Here is a 9976-nt window from a genome sequence, read left to right as displayed (position 1 = left end):
ATGACAGAGTCCATTTGCTGGGTTGTTTTACATGTGTTGAAACTTTTAGCTTGAGTTTCAAGTCCACACATGACCAAAATACCTTGAGGTGACTCACTTGAGTTGGAACTCTTCATAACCGAATTGTTTTGAAGTGATTCTATCACATCCCTCTAGCCGGTACCCTATTTAGAATACTCGAAAGGTATGATCCATAGCCCCAAAGATCAAGTTTAGGAACGATCATATCCACTTAGCAAAATAATATAATCAAAATGAAGAACAAATCATTATATTCAAGTAATTTAGTAATAAAAATCAAGAAAGGATCAAAAAAGAATATCAGAGTGTGGAAAACAAGAGATCAAATCAAAAGATAACTGTAGAGTATAGCGAAAATATACCACACAAACAAAGCGGAAGGTAGATCAAAAATCTAAAGCAAGATCTAAAGCTATTACAACTGAAAGAAAAGAAAACGAAACTAAGAATCATTCTAAAACTAAACAAAAAAGAGTAAAGCTTCAAGATCCGGCCAATTCTAGTACGCTTCATCATCACACAGGTATGCTTCACTGTATTGGTTGTAGTCGCCAACATCTTGGAAACCAAACGAGTCACCCTCTGAGACTTCGTAGTTTGGGATCTCACAGTCATCAGTACCTACAATACAATCTAAAGAAAACATATCCCCCGAAGGATAAGCTCAAAAAGAACTTAACAAGTAGTCCAATCACAACAAACATCTTCACACACAATCCAAAACAATATAAATGCAATGAGATGAAACAATGAATGCAAATATGCTTATACTATTGGCAGATACACTTTAAGTCATAGCACCATACTCCTTTGGGTAGGTCTCAAATCACTCTCCCTTAACCTTCCTGGTTTGTTGGGTTCTCCATTGGTAATTGGGTCCTGCATCCTTCCCAGACATTCCATGGCTGAGGTTTAGGTCACCACTCTCTCACATCACCATTGGTCTGAGTATTGGCTCGTGTTTAGGGTTAATCTTAGCCCAATGCAAGTCATCTACTGAGTCTCATCTACTTAGGGTTAGATACATCCATTCCTCGCTTTCCGCGATCCTTTCTAGTACCTTTCCCTCTAGAGTCACTGTCTCCTTCCTGGCTACATAGACTCTTAACCCTATTGGTCATCCACACATAGTAAACAAGAAGCTCTAATGTCCTCTCACGGGTTGGCTATCAGTCTTGAGCGCCCATGAACCCAAGTCTACCACATGCAACCCTACCAATGAATGGCCTCTACAATGTGATTCATGTCCTCTCATGGGTTGGTTACCGGTCTTGAGTGCCCACAAATCCCCACTGCTGCCACAAGTCACTCGGTCTCAATTCCCCTTCCGATAAGGTCAAATATGACAAGGGTTTCCCTAGCCAAACACTTCTAGACCAATCCTAGGTATGTCAACTAGTAGTCAGGGAAAACACCAAAGGGCACTATAGGAAAGCGTCCCATACCACCTCCATTGGTGTCCAAAGACAGAAATGCCAAAAGGGCATTCCCCATTCCACAACCACAAGCTAGGCATTCACATCATATCATGATTCTGTACATATCACATCATAGTCCAAATCACATTCACATCATTCATGATCAATTTCAATATGTAAATCACAATATGAACATGCTATTGTAATTAAAGAAGTAATACAATGTTAAGAAAGTGAAATCACAGTAGCTAATTCATGCATTCAAATCATATCATAACAAGCATGTAAATATGCATATTGTGAGTGAACGTACACCTTGTTTTCGATTCATAAACTTTGAGAAAGAGATCAATGGGCAAGTCCAAAATCACCAAAATAACCCTAAACAAACATGTATTGAATATAAGGAACAAACCCTAACGATTGGAGAAGAAATAGAAGCAAAACAAAGCAAAATTAGTGTCATTGACTATGTGAGTCGCTCAACTAGGTCTGTCAGGTAGATCGACCCATGTGATCGACCCGCAGTGTTTTGTACGGATAGAAAACCCTAAATTGGTCATAACTTCTTTGTTTGAAGTCCGATTACTCCGAAATTCGAAGGGGAGTTCCCCAAAAACATACTAAAACTATCTATGAAGGTCTAAGCATCAAACATGGTCAATGGGATAGAATTCTAATCAAATATTAACTAGGGTTTTTACCGAAATTGATCTGTGGATTTCACAAAGAGACTAGAGAGAAAGGGGTTTCACTCTAGGAAAGAAAGAACAGTATTTCAAAATTAAGAATTGGAATTGGAATTGGGAAGGGTCTAACATGAAATAGAAATCAAGGTCTTAGAATGGATACCCATTCTTGAAAGTTACCCTAAAATTGCCCTCAAAATCACTCCACAGTAGATTCACAAAGTGATAGAGGGAAAAGGAATTCACCCTAAAATTATGAGGATAGAAGGAAATGTCATAACAATGGCATGAGACATTCCTCACAAACACAGAAGTAGATAGAAAACAAGGAGAGAGTAACTCATGGTCTCATACAATATCAAAATATAGAAAACTCACCATATGGCTTCAAGGAAACATAGAGTGAATGGAGATTCACTCTAAGACTTTGAGGATCAGAGACTAGGCCATTATGGTAGTGTAATACCTTCCTCACAATCAAAACAATTAGAAGAAACCGTAGAGAGAATGGATCTAGAGAGAAATAGATTGATTACTAACTTTGTAGAAGAAGAAACAACAGAGAAACTCTAACGGATACTTGGGATCTTCCTTGGCTTCAAAGAGGAGGTTCTAAGCTTCTTCCCACGTTCTCCAGAGGCTTAGGAACATAATGGGGCTGAAATCCATGAAGTTCTAATATATAGAGCATCAAAAACCCTAAAAAATAGAGTTTTACAAAACTGCACCTAACCCTATGGGTCTCTCAGCTAGGTCTGTCAGGTCTGATTGACCCACCTGATCGACCCAGGCTGACAGCAAGCCCAAAAATAGGGAATTCAAACTCCAAACCTCAAAATTTTCAATGGGGCTTCTCCCAACTCAACTAGTGACTTACCTAGCATTGAGGGACCTTCCAAAACATCTCCAACTAGGCCTCAAGTCCATCAACCAAGCTCTTCAATATCAAGATGCAGTTTCATCTCCAAAACAGGTTAGGTTTCCAAATAGGGAACTCCATCATCAATCTCTATGGGTTTTGGATCAAACACCATGTCTCCATTGAGATGGCTCACAATGTCTTCTTCCTTCACTTCGAGTCTTCGGATCTACACTAAGGGAGATGTCTGACTTGACTTTCTAGGACCTTTCAAAGATATCAACACTGTACTCAAGGTCCAACTTCAAGGTCAAACATCAATCAAGTCACTTCTTCATCCAAAACAAATAGGGTGTTGAAGTTAGGGTTAGGTGGGATTTCATAGATTCAGTTGGGTTGAAACTCTTCAATTCAATTTTCTAGTGGCCTTATCAAAACATTTATACCCACGATAATGGGAACTATAACCCAAGAAAATGTGAACGCTAGAACAAAAACCAAGCTTGTGCTTATTGAAGGGTCTAAGGAAGGGATAACAAACACCTAATGTCACATCCACCCAGCCGGTACCCTACCTGGCATACCCGAGTGTGTGATCCACAGCCTCGAAGAACAAGTATCGAGGAAATCATCCTCCCACATCTGCAATAACATAATCATGAACAGAATATAATCAATATGTAATAATATAAACAAGAGATATAGATAAGGAAAGAAAATGACAATATAATCAGAGTGCGAAAAATGATACCAAATATGTATATAATCAAAAAGGAGTAGAGTGAGGCGGAATCTCACTCCACAGTTACAGTGGAATGTAGCTCACAAATCAAAAGAGAAATTACAAGTGTTCCCAAAAGAAAGTAAGGAAAGACTAATCAAACTAAACTAAAGTGTCTTCTACTTTATAAAGAACATCTTTATAAGTATAAACTTCAGATATCAGGCACGGTCGCTTCCACTCCACGGTTGGGCTAATCATGGTACGTAACATGATCACACGAGGAATCATCACCGTGATCTTTGTAATTGCCAACACCTTGCGTGAAGTATGCTTCCTCAACTTGTGCTTCTTCATACTGACCGTCATAATACTCGTACCCTGTAGAATAATCTAACAAAAGATATTTGCACAAAAAGGAGTGAGTTCAAAAGAACTCAGCAAGGCAAGTTAATCCACAACAACATAAATAATATGATTGCAGAACATAACATGATGCAATATGATATGAAACAGACAATGTATGTATAATTCTAACTCTATGTATGCTGGTCTCTATAGGCAGACATGCTTTAAGTCATAGCACCATACTTCTTTGGGTAGGTCTCAATTCACTCATCATCGGTTGGTAATGGGTCCTGCAACCCTCTCGGACATTCATGGCTAGGGTATAAGTCATCGCTCTCTCACATCACCGTTTGGTCTAAGTATTGGCACATGTCAAGGTGAAACCTAGCCAAATGCAAGTCATCTACTTAGTCATATCAACTCAAGTCCAGATACGTCCATTCCTCGCCTCGGGCAATCCTTTCCGGTATCCTTCACACTAGAGTCAGCATAGTCCCAGACTACGGACTCATAAACCCTATTGGTCATTCACAAATATTAGACGGGAAGCTCTCATGTCCCCTCACAGATATAACTCACCGATCTCGAGCGCCCATGAGCCCAAGTCTATTATTTGCAACCCTACCAATAAATGGCCCCCCACAATGTGATTCATGTCCTCTCACGGATATAACTCACCGGTCTTGAGCGCCCACGAGTCCCCATTGCTACCACAGGTCGTTCGGTCTCAATACCCTTTCGAATTGGGTCTGATATAATAGGGACATCCTAGCCAAACACTGCTAGACAAGCCCTAGATATGACAACCAATAATCCGGAAAGTGTCAAAGGGCACCATCGGAAATATCCCATACTATTCCCACTGATGTCCAAAGACAGAAATGTCAAAAGGACACTTCTCAATCCCAAATCATACCTATTCAATCACATTTTCAAATTAGTCATAACATACACAACCGATATCTCATCATATATAAAGATTCACATAAACATAATCAATCTCATATGTAACTGACAAGAATAAGTATTCATAATCAAAAGAATACATGAACATGATACTACTGTACTTACATCAGTAATATAATAATAAGAAAATACATTTATGGTAGTGAATCTAAGACAATCCCAAAATAGAAACTAAGATTCACGCAATCTACATAATTATGGAAATAACTGTCCTTACTTTAAATAGCTTCGATGAATATCCACAGATCAAAGTGAATGGTTCCAAACTTAACAAATAAACCCTAAACAAGCATAGATACATCATTAGGAAAGAGGCCTAAAAGATCGAAGATCAAACGAATCAAATCAAATGAAGAACACAGCTACTGTCTTGCTCGGTCGATTCGGTGGTAGCTTGGTTCAGTCGACCAAGCAATCAACCACCTGAAATAGAACGAAGTAGAATTTTGGTTTTTGATCTGAAACTGATTCTACAAGATCCGAAACACTACGAAACTTGGAGAAAATTCTAGAACAGTAATCTAACACTATAATAGCATAGATTAGACACTAACAATGATCAAAAACACTACTTACTAATTTGGAAACTTGACTTTCTAATTTGGTAAAATTCATAGTTTTTTATGAAAACATGCTATGAATTCAAAGGAAAAACTAGAGATGATAGGATCTCATTCTAGTAGAAGATAAGCAAGAGATCAGACATGAAACTATCATGCAAAACAGATCTAACATGATAAGAAATCAAATCGAAAGAATGATCATGGCTTCATGAAGATTTCACAAGGATCATGGCTAAGATCAATATGAAGATCATAAAACCTTAAGAATGAAAAGAGATTGTAGAAGAGATAGTTGCAAGGATGCAACATCTTCTTCATAGTCTCAATCACAAAGAACAAAACATAGTATGAGTAGATCAATACAACACAAGAGAGATTACTAACCTTTGATTGAAGAATAGGAGATGAGAACCTTGAAGTCTTGTAAAGTTCTTCACAAACACCAAGGAGAGGCTTTGAGAGAGTCTTCCCACGTTCTCTGAGGGTTCTAGAAACAAAGGAGGCTAAGAAACACGTACTTCCATTATATAGAACACCAACAGACCTAAATAGAAGATCTTGGCAGATTCTGACCCTGTTGGTCGATTGGCTGGTCGATTGGCCCAATCGACCACCCAGTCGACCAAGCTAGTCAGCAAGGCCAAGACAGGGAATTGAAGGTCCAAATCAAGTCCAAACCTAATGAGCTTCTCCCAACACAACATATGACATACCTAGTATTGAGAAATGCCTTCGAATCATGTCTAACTATACTTCAAGTCCATCAATTAGTCCCATCTTCAACAAGGTACAATTTCCTTTCTAGTTCTGAACAAGCTTCCAAGTATGAAACACCATCATCAATTTCCATGGGTTCTAGGTCAAACACCATGTCTTCCACTGAGATGGCCCATAGTTGGCTTCTTCCTTTACTTCGGGTCTTCGGACCTACAAACAACAGGGTTTCCGGGTCAAGGTTAGGGCTGGGTTTCACACCCAAAGACACGAAGGTTTTGATAGTTTGGGGTTTCACCCAAAATTTTAAATAAGAGAGAGACATTCCCCAAGACCCTAATAGGCATCCTATTTATGAGAAAAACAACAGTTTCAAAAGCATGGTTCCAATATTTGCAAGGAGTGTGGGAATGGGCCAACATAGTCAATCTAGTCTCAACTCTACGTCTATATGCAAGGTAATTGGTGTGCAATTCCTGCATCAATCAAAAAAGTGGAGAAAGATCTATACTCTCCACCCCAATCACTATGAAATTGTTTGATATTTCAGCCAAAAAGATTCTCAACCAACTTCTTGAATCTCTGAAACACACCAAGTGCTTTGGATTTAATAGTTAAAGGATACAATCAAATGAACTTACTAAATGCATCTTCAAAAATCATATAATACTGATAGCCTTCAACAGAAACAGTGGGCGAAGGCCCCCCAAACATCAGAATAAATCAAGTCTAGAGGATGCTTTAAAACGGTTTTAGAATGTTCAAAGAGGAGTTTATGACTCTTCCCTTGTTGGCAAGCACTACAAACTAAAATATTTTTCTTTAGTGAAAGGTAGATCAAAGGTAGAAATTAAATGTTGAACAACTTTAAAGCTAGGCTGGCCCATCTGTGAATGCCACTGAGATAAGTTAGTCTTTTCACCAACAAAAGCATGCTTTGGAGTGGAAATATTAAACTGGTAAAGCCCATTAGAGTTCCGTCCCTGCAGAATACACTTCACCCTGATGTGATCCTTCACATAATAGATGTCAGGGTGAAATTCAAAGACAACATTATTATCTCTTGTAAAATGAGAAATAGACAACAAATTTTTCGCTCATGAAGAAATAATGAACGAGAGGAAGAGAAGGGAAAATTACCAGTGTGAGCAATTTGCAAGTTAGAATCATTACGTATGTTATGAAGTCTCCTGTGGATGCATGGAGTGCATTTATAGCACCCATTGACAGCATAAGGAGATAGATTTCTCGGCATTTTGAGAAGTCTTTGGAGCAAAGTGGATAGCTCCCGTCATCACTAGAACTTAAGCAAAGGCTTTAGCCCAAGGGCAAGTTACTGGAATAAAACTGTTTTAGATTAATAATTGCTTCCGCTGAACTCGATGAATTTTGGAACTTGATTTCCTTTAATTCTTTTCTTTGATTCCTTCCTTTGGAGTATTTTTGGACTCCTGTAATCCTTTTATCGAATTATTTGAATTTATTCACGATCTTTATTATTATTGCTTGCATTTATTATTATTGATGATAAAACCGTGGATCCTATGACGAATCGCACCCACGGGTTGTCGGGCGGGGAGCGGCGGGTGGGATGTGACATTCTCTCAGTCAAGGAAGCAAGGAGCCAACACATTAACCGTTGATCTTGACAAACCCAATGGTCATACTTCAAGTTTGGGAGATGTGCAGCAGGAGTTGCAGCAGAGGAATCGCGCATCCACAATAGTTGGGGGTGGGCGAGGATCGGTTCCATCGATGATTCCACACAAGCCATAGGTTCGCAACAAGGGAACAAGCTGATTCTTCCACATCAAGTAGTTGCTCTTATTCAGCTTAATAAAGAGGAAGTTGTTGAGGGAGGGAAATGAAGGGGATGGGAGACCAACCTGGGCGTCTGATGCCATGTTAAAATCTATATCTATGTGAAAGAAGAGAAGGAAATCAAAAGAGAACTCAAGAGAAGTTAACATGGTTCAATTGTGTAGTTCAACCTACGTCCACAAAGAAGAGCAACTGTTGGTTTTCTTTATTGTATTTGAATTGTATTTGTACATGGCTTTATATAGAATTTACAAGAGTTTCTTGCTATGCTACTACGACTATTGAAAACGTTGTTGCCTTGAATAAGAATGAGTGATGGTGAGAGGATCCAACTGTTGGGTTGTTTTACATGTGTTGGAACTCTTAGCTTGGGTTTCAAATTTGAATTGACTTGAATGTCTATCTCCACACATGACCGAAATACCTTGAGGTGACTCACTTGAGCTAGAACTCTTCACAACTGAATTGCCTTGAGATGATTCAGTTAGGTTGAAACTCTTCAAATCTGGCTTCTACGAGTTGTTGTGGTAAGAGTTCTTGTGGAATTCATGGAGGTTCCTTAACAAAAAGCCTAATAAAAAAATAGTCTTTGCCACCAGAAATAAGCCAAATTGATCCCATACAGTATAGCTCTTGCCAGCACGTTTTAAAGAGGAGTCCCTCGCTGCAGTTGAATAAACTGTAAAGCAACCGAATGAACTATGAAGTCATCCACCTGCATCTACTCATCATGTTGAAAGGAGTTGTATTTCACCTAAAAGTTTGTCAAGCCAAAACATAGATTTAGTTAAAGAAATACAAATGCCTTTGAAAAGGAAATCATTTCTAGCATGCCAAATTATCCAACACAAAATGCTGCTCATAGTATATACGAGTTTCTTCTTATTTGAAATAGAAAACCTAGTATCATGAAAATCCGGTCATTCATGTAAGGTGTTTCCCACAAACTCATTGGTGTCTATCCTCAAAGTTGAGGCTCGCCAACAACTCTTAGCATGAACACAATGGAATAGAACATGTGTTACATTTTCTACCTGTGACATACAAAGTAAACACACAGGGGAAAGACTACTATTTCAATCAAATAAAGATCTTTGAGTTGGAATCCCATCATGTGAAACTCTCCACAGAAAATTCCTTTTTGGGGGAGGGAAGTTGTTTTCCATATCTTTCCCTAGTTGAAATTTGAAGAGATAGATGCTAGGGTTGAAAGGTGGAGAGAGACGTGAGACGAGGAGACATAATAGGGTGATATGACATGGAATTTGCAATGCTTTGTCTCTTTCCACATCTAGGAAACATCAAGGGATAGAAATGGTATGGATAATATGGTTGTCATTTTGGCTTGTTTAAGGAGGGAGTTAAGAAGAGGAATTTTCCAAGTTCTACCATAGTATATGAGTTCATTTACCTTTGAAAGACCCATAGGGGAAGGACCTTGAGATAGGTATGGTGAAGGGACATATGGGATCCAAGGATCCAAGTAGATGTGGTTGATAGCCCATTGCTTATACTCCTTGAAAGGCTAAGTTTGAGAACTTCCTTGCAAGCTAATATGCTTCTCCACCCTCATAAAGTTGTCTTAGGGTTTGTACTTGAAGTAAGGAGTGGCCCCTGCAGTACTTTTCCTGCATTGTTCTTGCCATAAGGAGTTTGGTTGGATTAATAATTTCCAATTAAGCTTGTTTGGCCAGCTAGACTATGTTAAAAGAATGGAGATTCCGACTGTAAAATCCCCCAGGATGCTAACTCGAAACCCTACTTACAAGCTCGAGGACCCGTAGATCCAATTCTTTTTTCTTCTTTCTTCATTTTTTTTTCCATCGAATGCCCCTTTCTCTTTCTTCCTTTCAACA

This window comes from Hakea prostrata, chromosome 7 (genome assembly GCF_041222555.1).
Source record: "Hakea prostrata isolate BN-2017 chromosome 7, UWA_Hpros_2, whole genome shotgun sequence".
NCBI classification, from domain to species: domain Eukaryota; kingdom Viridiplantae; phylum Streptophyta; class Magnoliopsida; order Proteales; family Proteaceae; genus Hakea; species Hakea prostrata.
This window is presented reverse-complemented; position numbering follows the sequence as displayed.